At 44.5% G+C, this 12,424-nt stretch overlaps 2 protein-coding genes across 9 annotated transcripts in view; both read right to left on the bottom strand.

The window, feature by feature from the left end:
* Positions 1-12,424, bottom strand: part of MYL9 (myosin light chain 9) — a 345,283-nt gene that overhangs the window by 41,079 nt on the left and 291,780 nt on the right. The window lies entirely within an intron of this gene.
* Positions 1-12,424, bottom strand: part of DLGAP4 (DLG associated protein 4) — a 234,343-nt gene that overhangs the window by 21,925 nt on the left and 199,994 nt on the right. The window lies entirely within an intron of this gene.

Here is a 12,424-nt window from a genome sequence, read left to right on the forward strand (position 1 = left end):
CTGTGATCTGGGATGCCCCCACTCTGACTCCCACTCTGACTTCATCTCCCATCCCTCTCCTCTGGCTTATGGCTTCAGCCTGCTGGTGGCTTCCCTCAGCCTTGAGCATGTCAAGCACTTGTCCGTAAGTCAGGTGCTGCTCCCTCTGCCTGGAAAGTTCTCTTCTCCCCAGATCTCTACAGACTTCCTCCCTCCCTCTCTTCAGGTTTCTGCTCACAGGTCACCTGACCAGGGATGCCCTCCCTGACCACCCTCAATGCAACAGCAACACTGCCCCTGCCTGTGCAGCAGACACTATACTGCTCTTGCCCTTCCTGGCTATTTGTTACTGCTTACCTGGTTACTGCTTACCACATTTGGTTATTTGTATCTCTTCCCATGAGGGGAGAGATTTTGTTTTGTTCACTGCTACATCTCCAGAAGCTACAACAGTACCTGGCATATATGGTAGGTACTCAATAAATATTTACTGAGTGAATGACGTTCAGGACCAAGGTAGAGATAGGGACCTATTATTCCACACAGTCCTGAAGCACCTTGCCATACAGTTGGACAAGATATCAATAAGGACAGACAAAATTCGTGTTCTTAGCAAACAATATAATCATTTATGATGCAAACCCAAGAGAACCATGTTGGATTCTCTTGGTTGCCCGACACAAGATCAACATACAAGGATCACACATTTCTACCTACTAGCTGTGACTAATTAGAGTAAGCAATTTTTTTTTTCCTCTTTTTTTTGAGATAGGGTCTCCCTGTCGCCCAGGCTGGGAATGTGGTGGCATGATCTCAGCTCACCGCAACCTCCACCTCCTGGGTTCAAGTGATTCTCCTGCCTCAGCCTCCCAAGTAGCTAGGATTACAGGTGCCCGCCATGACACCCAGCTAATTTTTGTATTTTTAGTAGAGATGGGGTCTCACCATGTTGGCCAGGCTGGTCTCGAACTCCTGACCTCAAATGATCTGCCTGCCTCGGCCTTCCAAAGTGCTGGGATTACAGGCCTAAGCCACTGCGCCTGGCCACAAATATTTTTTAAATGATCAATTTCACAAAACTCAACAAAAACTACTAGAAAGTACCAAGGAATAAATCTAATAAAAATATGCAGGAGACCAGATGCAGTGGCTCATGCATGAAATCCCAGCACTTTGGGAGGCTAAAGCAGGAGGACTGCTTGAGCCCAGAAGTTCAAGACCAGCCTGGACAACATACTGAGACCCTATCTCTACAAAAAAATCTCAAAGTTAGCTGGGCATGGTGGCACACACCTGTAGCCTCAGCTATTTGGAAGGTTGAGGCAGGAGGATCACCGGAGCCCAGGAGGCTGAGGCTGCAATAAGCCAAGATCATGCCATTGTGCTCCAGCCTGGGTGACAGAGCGAGACCTTTTCTCAAAAAACTAAATTAAATGAAAATTAAAATATGAAAGACCTTCATAGGGAAATTACTCAAACTTAGGTAGAAGGATATGATAGGATTCTTGAATAAATGGAGTGATAAAGTTGATTTATAGTTGAGAAGATTCAATGTTTTACAGTTATCAATTCTTCCCCTATTAATCTATAAGCTCACTTTACTTCCAGTTTTCATCCCAACAGAATTTTTCTGAGGAACTTGATATACAAATTATATAATTTATATTGGAAGAATGAATATACAAGAATAGTTTTTCTTTTTGCACAAAAAGGATAAAGGAGCATTCACCCCATTAGATATCAAGGCATGCTATAAAGCCATGGTAATTAAAAGTTATATTAACACAGCTGGGCACAGTGGCTCACTCCTGTAATCCCAGCACTTTGGGAAGCTGAGGCAGGCAGATCACTTGAGGTCAGGAATTCCAAACCAGCCTGGCCAACATGGTGAAACCCCATCTGTACTAGAAATACAAAAATTAGCCAGGTGTCAGCTGGGCGCAATGGCTCACACCTATAATCCCAGCACTTTGGGAGGCCGAGGCAGGTGGGTCAGCTGAGGTCAGGAGTTTCAGACCAGCCTGGCCAACATGGCAAAACCTCATTTCTACTAAAATTACAAAAAATTAGCGGGGTGCAGTTGCATGCACCTGTAGTCCCAGCTACTTGGGAGGCTGAGGCAGGAGAATCACTTGAACCTGGGAGGCAGAGGTTGCAGTAAGCCGAGATCATGCCACTGTACTTCAGATGGGGTGCCAGAGCGAGACTCTCAAACAAACAAAAAAAATTAAATAAATAAATGAAAATAGTTGTATTAACACAGAAGCAGCCAAAAGAGGAACAGAACAGAGCCCAGAAACACACCCCTGCATAAGTATGGAATCTGACAGATAATGACTGGCCAGCATCACTAAACACTGGGGAAAGAAAGAGACTTCAGGCTGGGAGCGGTGGCTCACGCCTGTAATCTCAGCACTTTGGGAGGCTGAGGCGGGTGGATCACTTGAGGTCATGAGTTCGAGACCAGCCTGACCAACATGGAGAAACCCCATCTCTACTAAAAATACAAAATTAGCAGGGCGTGGTGGCACATGCCTGTAATCCCAACTGCTTGGGAGGCTGAGATGAGAAGCGCTTGAACCTGGGAGGCAGAGGTTGTGGTGATCCAAGATCGCGCCATTGCACTCCAGCCTGAGCAACAAGAGCAAAACTCTGTCTCAAAAAAAAAAGACAAGCAATAATGTGGCAGAAAATATTGGTCATATTATAATAGGCATAGTGTAATTATCCATATATATAAAGAACTACAAATTCATTTTTAAAGTGCTTTTTTTTTTTTTTTTTTTTTTTTTGAGACGGAGTCTTGCTCTGTTGCCCAGGCTTGGACTGCAGTGGCCGGATCTCAGCTCACTGCAAGCTCCGCCTCCCGGGTTTACGCCATTCTCCTGCCTCAGCCTCCCGAGCAGCTGGGACTACAGGCGCCCGCCACCTCGCCCGGCTAGATTTTTGTATTTTTTAGTAGAGACGGGGTTTCACCGTGTTAGCCAGGATGGTCTCGATCTCCTGACCTCGTGATCCGCCCGTCTCGGCCTCCCAAAGTGCTGGGATTACAGGCTTGAGCCACCGCGCCCGGCCTAAAGTGCTTTTTTTTAAAGACAGGGTCTCACTCTGTTGCCCAGGCTGGAGTGCATTGGCACAATCATACCTCACTACAGCCTTACTCTCCTGCACTCAAGCAATCCTCTAACCTTAGTCTCCTGAGTAACTGGGACTACAGGTGTGCACCACAGTGCTCAGTTAATTTTTTATTTATTTTTTATTATTTATTTATTTTTTTGAGATGGAGTCTAGCTCTGTCACCCAGGCTGGAGTACAGTGATGCGCTTGGCTCAGTGCAACCTCTGCTTCCCGGGTTCAAGCAATTCTCTTGCCTCAGCCAGCTGGGATTACAGGTGCCTGCCACCACACCCAGCTAATTTTTGTATTTTCGCTGTGTTGGCCAGGCTGGTCTTGAACTCCTGACCTCAGGTGATCCACCCGCCTCGGCCTCCCAAAGTGCTGGGATTTTAAGCATGAGCCACCGTGCCTGGCCAATTTTTTTTATTTTTTAATTTTCATTTGTAGTAGACATGAGGTCTCGCTATGTTGCCCAGGCTAGTTTTGAACTTCTGAACTCAAGGAATCCTCCCACATCAGCCTCCTGAAGTGCTGGGATTAAAGGCATGAGCCACCATGCCCAGAGGATTTGAAAAATACTGAGAATCCAACAGAAAAATGAATAGCGTATACAAGTAATTCACAGGAGTAAAGTTTGAATGGCCAATATAAATAAAATTAAAATATGCACAGCTTCTCTAGTAACCAAGTAAATGTGAAATATATCAACCGGTTTTAATTTTCCACTTATCAAGTAAGTGATTTAAAGTCCAACAAGATCAACTATCAATAAGTATACTAGGGAAATGGCAATTTTCAAACAGTTGGTATAAGGATAAACTGATATAACCTCTTTGGAGAGCAATCAGGCAGAATTTATTAAAATATGTGTTTCCTCCCATCCAGTGATTCTGTCCAAGATAAGTACTCCAGAGAAATTCTCCCATGTCGTGGTAGAAAGATATGCACCAGTGTTGATGAAACGCTGAAAACACCAAAACGGCCTGGGCGCAGTGGCTCACGCCTGTAATCCCAGCACTTTGGGAGGCCCAGGCAGGCGGATCACCGGAGGTTAGGAGTTCGAGACCAGCCTGACCAACATGGAGAAACCCCATCTCTACTAAAAATACAAAAAATTAGCCGGGTGTGGTGGCACATGCCTGTAATTCCAGCTACTTGGGAGGCTAAGGCAGGAGAATCGCTTGAACCTGGGAGGGGGAGGTTGCGGTGAGCCTAGATCACACCATTGCACTCCAGACTGGGTAACAAGAGCGAAACTCCGTCCCAAAAAAAGAAACAAACAAACAAACAAACAAACAAAACCCCCGAAACACCATTAGGAAAATGGTCAAAGAGAATGTAGTATATGCGTATGAATTTAACAGAAATGAACTAGATCTCTATGTATCAAAGTAGACAAGAGTGTTCAAGACATAGCGTTCAAAATAAAATTGTTCTTTTAACTGCAGCTTAACAGTGGATGTAACTGCTTCTTTGCTGTGGCAGACTATATTTTCTGAAGGCCCCAACAGTCTCTCCTGTCCCTCTTCCTCTTCTAGAACCTTGATACTTCCCTGTGAAGTATCATAGGTAGGGTCTAATACTCCCCTCCTTCAACCTGAAGCCCTGCCTTGGGCTTGTGACTTGCTTGTGACACAATCAAATACAGTGAAGGAGTTACCAGGTGACTTCCAGAGCTAGGTCAGAAAAGGTGATGCAGCCTCAGTGTTCAACACATACTTGGGTCTGGAGCCACCACGGGAAGGCTGTCATGCTGCGAGGGAGCAAAGGCAGGTGGAGGGACATACACAGGGGCTGTGGCTGGCTGTCCTGGCCTTTGAGTCATCCTTGTCTAAGTGCCAGGCACACACCTTAACTACCTTTAGGTAATTCCATCCCTCAGGTGTCATGTCACCCCCAGCCCTTGAGCCTTCCCATCTGAAGCCCCAGGCTTTATGGAGAAGAAACAACATGTTCCTGCCACGCTCCTTCTGAACTGCTGACATAACAGAATCCATGACCATAATAAAATGGTGGTTTCATGCCATTAGGTTTGGGGTGACTTGTTATGCCCTTCGTGCTTCTGTGCCTTTGCTCCCTCCATCTGGAATGCCTTTCCTCTCCCCGAGCCTGCAGATCCTCTCTGAGGCCCAGCTACGAATGGTATCTCCTTGGTGGAGTTCCTCACAGACGTAAGAGGGGTGACCTTAAAACTTGTGGCCATGGCTGGGTGTGGCGGCTCACACCTGTAATCCCAGCATTTTGGGAAGGCGAGGCAGGCAGATCACTTGAGGTCAGGAGTTCGAGACCAGCCTGGCCAACATGGTGAAACCCCGTCTCTACTAAAAATACAAAAATTAGCTGGGCGTGTTGGCACGTGCCTGTAATCCCAGCTACTTAGGAGGCTGAGGCACGAGAATCACTTGAACCCAGGAGGCGGAGGTTGTGGTGAGCCGAAGAAATTGCGCCACTGCATTCCAGTCTGGGCAACAGAGTGAGACTCTGTCTCACAAAAACATAACAAACAAAATACCAAAAAATTAACTTGTGGTCACAAGTCAGGACCTTGAGTGGATGTACAGAATTTAATCAGAGAGCCTTGTTGTTTTAATTATCATTCTTAAGAGACAGGAAACATTATTCACAACAGCCAAAAGGTAGATGCAATCCACCCATCTATTGGCAAATTAATAGATACATAAAATATGGTCTCTACATACAATGGAATATTACTCAGCCTTAACAAGGGAGAGAATTGTGACACATGCTATGGATGAACCTTGAAGACATTATGCAAAGTGAAATATGCCAGTCACAAAAGAACAAATGCTGCATGGTTCCACTTACATGAAGTAGCTAGAATAGTCAAACTCACAGAGACAAAGTAGAGTGGTGGCTGCCAGTGGCTGGGGGGTAGGAGGGAATGGGGAGTCAGTGTTTAATGGGCACAGAATTTCAGTTGGGGAAGACAAAACAAGTTCTAGAGATGGACGGTGGTGATGGTTGTACAACAATGTGAATTTAATTAATGCCACAGACTGTACACTTGGTTGAAATGGTAATTCTCATGATATATATATTTAACCACAATTCAGAAAAAGAAATTGTCTGAAAAGAACATTGTCAAGTTTAAAGTTCTTCAGGTTTAGACAAGAGGGCAATGCAAAATCCAATCAAGACAGGCAGCCATCTGGGTGGGTGGGCACTGCTGGGTTCCCTGAGCAGTCAGAATACGTATTTTAGATAAGGGACATGAGCTATGTGACTCCATCTGTCTGTAAGCTGCAGTAAGTGCTACAGGGCTATGGAAAGGGCTCCCTCTAGAGTGTTCAGCTGCAGGAGTTGTGGTGTGGTTATCCAGAAACATCACGAAAGACCCCTTCCCTCCCAGGTAGACAGGAAGGTAATACCAATATTGTTTGGCATGACATAATTTCCTTTGCAGGTAAACATCTTCTTGCTCTAGAAATAACTATAATTAATATAGTAAAGGAAAGTTAAAGGGAATCAAACCCACAGAATCATCCTATTGGCATGAAGCAATCTGTGCACCCTGCCCCAGGCTTACTGTCTCAATCTGTGCTATTCAATACAGCAGCTACTAACCACATGTGGTCAGTAAGCACCTGAAATGTAGTTTGTCTGAATTAAGATGTGCTGTAAGAGTAAAATATACACTAAATTTTAAAGACTTACTATGAAAAGGAATATAAAATATTGCAATAATTTTATATTGAATATATGGTGAAATACAGGTGACCCTTGAACAACACAGGTTTGAACTGCACAAATCTACTTATGTATCAATTTTCTTCCCATCTGCCACCCCTGAGACAGCAGGACCAACATTCCTCCTCTTCCCCATTCCTCTTCCTCAGTGTACTCAGTGTGAAGACAAGGATGAAGACCTTTATGACGATGCGCTTCTACTTAATGAACAGTAAATATATTTTCTCTTCCTTATGATTTTTTCCTTTTGAGACAGGGTCTCACTCTGTCACCCAGGCTGGAATGTAGTGGCCCAATCTTGGCTCACTGCAGCCTCAACTTCCTGGGCTCAAGCAATCCTCCCTGCTTGTCAGCCTCCCGAATAGCTGGAACAACAGGCACATGCCATCATGCCTGGCTAATTTTTACATTTTTGGTAGAGATGGGGGTCTTGCTATGTTGAACAGGCTGGTCTTGAACTACTGGGCTCAAGAGATACTCTCGCCTCGGCCTCGAAAAGTGCTGGGGTGCTGGGATTACAGGCTTGAGCCACCACGCCCAGCCTAAAACCACTATTCTAAGAAGGGGTCCATAGAAAGCCTACTTAAAACAAGCTCTGCCCACACAAAACTGCCAGTCAGCTTCTCAGTGCCTCAACTGTTTATCTTAAATTTATATTAATATATGCTCATAATTTTTTAAAAAACGTGGAGACACAAGCAACAAAAGGAAAAAATGGATTTCATCAAAACTAAGAAACTTTGTGTGTCGGCCAGGCGTGGTGGCTCACACCTGTAATCCCAGCAGTTTGGGAGGCCAAGGCAGGCAGATCATGAGGTCAGGAGTTTGAGACCAGCCCGGCCAGCATGGTGAAACCCCGTCTCTACTAATAATACAAAAAATTAGCCAGGCATGGTGGCACGTACATGTAATCCCAGCTACTCAGGAGGCTGAGGCAGAATTGCCTGAATCCAGCAGGTGGAAGCTGCAGTTAGCCGAGACGGCGTCACTGCACTCCAGTCTGGGCAACAAAGCAAGACTCTGTCTCAAAAAAAAGAACCTTTGTGCATCAAAAGTCACCAGGAAGAAAGTGAAAAGAATGGGAGAAAATATCTGCAAATCATATATATGATGAGGGTCCAGCACCCAGAATATATAAAGGACTTACAACTCAATAACAAAAAGACAAATCACCCAATTAAAAAATGGGTGAAGGCCTTGGCCATTTCTTCCAAGAAGACATACAAATGACCAACAGACACATGAAAAGATGCTCAATGTCATAAGGGAAATACAAATCAAAATCATAATAAGATACTACTTCATCTACTTCATAGCCGTTAGGATGGCTATAATTTTTTTAAAAGACAGAAGACAAGTTTTCGTGAAGATGTGGAGAAACTGGAACCTTCGTGCTTTGCTGGTGGGAATATAAAATGGTATAGCTTCCATGGAAAACAGTTCAGCAGTTCCTCAAAAAGTTAAACATAGAGTTACCAGATAACTTAGCAATTGTACTCCCCAAAGAATTAAAAACAGGGACTCAAACACGCCCATCTTCACAGCTGCACTACTCACAATAGCCAAAAGGTGGAAACAATCCAAGTGCCCAGCAATAGATGAACAAAATGTGGTGTATACTGTACACATAATGGAATATTACTCAGCCACAAAAAGGAAGTTCTGATACATGCTATAACATGGATGAACCTTGAAAACATGCTAAACACAAAAGGACAAGGCAAATTTGTAGACACAGCAAGTAGAGGATACCAGGGGCTAGCCAGAGAGGATAGTGGGGAATTACTGTTTAATGGGTAGATTTTATGTTTTAGATGAAAAAGTTTTGGAAATAGATGCTTGTGATGGTAGCAATATTGTGAATGTAATTAATGCCACTGAATTGCACACTTAAAAACAGTTAAAAGGTAAATTTTATATGTTATTTTACAACAAAAAAGGAAAACAAAAATAGAAGTTTGACCTAGCATTTCTACTCCAAAAGAAATGAATATACATCCATACAAAAACTTGTACATGAATATTCTAGCAGTATTATTCATAATAGCCAAAAAGTACAAACAACCCAAATGTCCATCAACAGAAGAATGGCCAAATAAAATGTAGTGTGAAATGAAATATTATTCAGCAACAAAAAGGAATGAAATACTGCATATGCTACAACATGGATGAATCTCAACATGCCAAGTGAAAGCCAGACACAAAAGGCCATATATGGTATTATTCTGTTTATATAAAATGTCCAGAATAGGCAAATCCACAGAGACAGAAAGATTAGAGGTTGCCTAAGGCTGCAGGAGCAGCTCCTAATGAGTAGAGAGCATCTTTTTGGGGCGATGAACATGTTCTTAAACAGTAGTGATGGTTGCACCACACTGTGAGTACACTAAGTGCCATTGTGAGTTTATTTTTTATTTATTTATTTATTTATTTATTTATTTATTTATTTATTTTTGAGGCGGAGTCTTGCTCTGTCGCCCAGGCTGGAGTGCAGTGGCGCTATCTCGGCTCACTGCAAGCTCCGCCTCCTGGGTTCCCGCCATTCTCCTGCCTCAGCCTCCCGAGTAGCTGGGACTACAGGCGCCGCCACCACGCCTGGCTAATTTTTTTGTATTTTTAGTGGAGACGGGGTTTCATTGTGTTAGCCAGGATGGTCTCGATCTCCTGACCTCGTGATCCGCCCGTCTCGGCCTCCCAAAGTGCTGGGATTACAGGCTTGAGCCACCGCGCCCGGCCGTGAGTTTATTAAATGTGTACTTTAAAAGGGTGAATTTTGAGGTATGTGAATTATATCTCAGTAAAGCCATTATAGGGCAGAAGAAAAAGAGAAAAGAAAAAGAAAACCTTCCAGAAAGTCCAACAAAAAGACATGAGGAAGAAAAGGTGAGAGCCTGAGGATCCACCCAGCAGGTACAGCAACTGACTGACAGAAATTCCAGAGCTAGACAACAGAACAAATAGAAGTGAGAAAATTACTTTTAAAAATTAATACAAGGTGGCCAGGCACAGTGGCTCACAGCTGTAATCTCAGCATTCTGGGAGGCCGAGCCAGGCGGATTATCTGAGGTCAGGAGTTCGAGACCAGCCTGGCCAACATGGTGAAACCCCATCTCTACTAAAAATACAAAAAATTAGCCAGGCATGGTGGTGCACACCTGTAATCCCAGCTACTAGGGAGGCTGAGGCAGGAGAATCACTTGAACCCAGGAGGTGGAGGTTGCAGTGAGCTGAGATCACGCTACTGCACTCCAGCCTGGGCAACAGAGCGAGACTCTGTCTCAAAAAAATAATAAAAAAAGATGGAGTCTTTAAGATTCTGAGGGAAAATTATTTTTAACTTCGTATCATTTTTATATTTGCATAGAAATATACAAATTGTATTTACGTATAAATATATTATTATTTTTTTAGACAGGGTCACATTCTGTCACCCAAGCTGGAGTGCAGTGGTGCCACAGCTCACCGTAGCCTCAACCTCCAGGGCTCAAGCAATCCTCCTACCTCAGCCTCTTGAGTAGCTGGGACTGCAGGTGGCCACCACCACACCCGGCTAAGTTTTAAAAAATGTTCTGTAGATATAAGGTCTCACTATGCTTCCCAGGCTGTTCTTAAACTCCTGGGCTCAAGTGATCTGCCCACCTTAGCCTCTCAAAGCACTGGGATTACAGGCATGAGCCACCATGCCCGGCACCTTTTTTTTTGAGACAAGATCTCATTCTGTTGCCCAGGCTGGAATGCAGGGCTCAATCATAGCTCACCACAGCCTCAAACTCCCGGACTCAAGTGTTCCTCCTGCCTTAGCCTCCAGACTAGCGAGGACTGCAGGCATGTGCCACCATGACCAGCTAATTTTTCTTTTAAAAAAAAAAAAAGTTTTGGCCAGACGCGGTGGCTCACTCCTGTAATCCCAGCACTTTGGGAGGCCGAGGTGGGCGGATCACAAGGTCAGGAGATCGAGACCATCCTGGCTAACACAGTGAAACCCTGTCTCTACTAAAAATACAAAAAATTAGCCAGGCGCGGTGGCGGGTGCCTGTAGGCCCCGCTACTCAGGAGGCTGAGGCAAGAGAATGGCGTGAACCCAGTGGGTGGAGCTTGCAGTGAGCAGAGATCATGCCACTGCACTCCAGCCTGGGCGACAGAGCGAGACTCCATCTCAAAAAACAAACAAACAAAAAAAAGTTTTGTAGGCTGGCTGCAGTGGCTCATGCCTATAATCCCAGCACTTTGGGAGGCCAACCCAGGAGGATGACCTGAGCCCAGGAGTTTGAGACCAGCCTAGGCAACACAGGGAGACCTTGTCCCTATAAAAAAAATTTAAAAAATTAGCTGAGCATGGTGGCACTCTGTGGTGGACCCTTGCTACTCAGGAAGCTGAGGCGAGAGGATTACTTCGGCCCAGGAGTTTGAGGCTGCAGTGAGCTATGCTTATGCCACTGTACTTCCAACCTGGATGACACAGTGAGGCCATGTCTCTTAAAATTTTTTTTTAATTTAGCAAATGGAGCGTATTTTTAAAATGTGGCAACAGGACAAACTGTTTTAGGAAAAACAAAATGTAAAAAGAAGAAAATGCAATAATAATATACTGTTAAGTTCTGCAATAAACAATTTTACACACTCAGTAAACAGAAACACTGATTACTATTTAACCATAAAGTGTGATGTATACAGAGGGTGGGGGAAAGGGAGATAGAGGTTGTGTGAGAGCTAAACACTCATCTATGCCTATGGTAACAGGAAATTAATAGAAATGATTAATTTTAGAGAGGAAATATAAGGTAATCAGTCACATTTTTAAAAACATACATGAAGGCAAATACCAGAATATATAGCTAGTAAAAACTAAAGGTAGGGCGATGGGCTGGATATTTTCTCTTAGAAGACTTTTTTTTTTTTTTTTTTGAGATGGAGTCTCGCTCTGTGGCCCAGGCTGGAGTGCAGTGGTCTAATCTAGGCTCACTGCAAACTCTGCCACCCAGGTCCACGCCATTCTCCTGCCTCAGCCTCCCAAGTAGTTGGGACTACAGGCACCTGCCACCACGCCCGGCTAATTTTTTGTATTTTTAGTCGAGATGGGGTTTCACATGTTAGCCAGGATGGTCTCGACCTCCTGACCTCGTGATCCGCCTGCCTCCGAAGTGCTGGGATTACAGGCGTGAGCTACCGCGCCCGGCCTTCTCTTAGAAGACTTTTAATGCTCTCTGATCCCTGTCTCTGTTTTGATTTTTTAAAATAATTTTCTTGTAAAAAGTTACTAGGTACTTTCCTCACAACACTTCCCCTGCACTAGTGGGTGTGACATCAAAGCTGGGAATTGGCCTAGAGGACAGTGAAAACAATGACTCTGATGAGCCTTCTGCATCATCAAAGGCTGCTGTCCTCAGGGCCCCTCCATCATGTATGGGATGTGGGTCAACACCATTTGGACACTCTGAAGACCTGTCCTTCCTGAGTGTGGAGGAGTAGCTCAATGGGAACCAGAACCTCAGGTGAACCAGGTGGGTGCAGGTCAACAGCCTGGAGCTGCCCAGGATCTCCCTTCCACCACCCAATCCCCTTTCAACCACCTTTGAATCTAGGTTCCCTACACATGTCTAGCACTTTCTTGAACTAACTT

Source organism: Macaca thibetana, chromosome 10, assembly GCF_024542745.1.
Source record: "Macaca thibetana thibetana isolate TM-01 chromosome 10, ASM2454274v1, whole genome shotgun sequence".
Taxonomy (NCBI): domain Eukaryota; kingdom Metazoa; phylum Chordata; class Mammalia; order Primates; family Cercopithecidae; genus Macaca; species Macaca thibetana.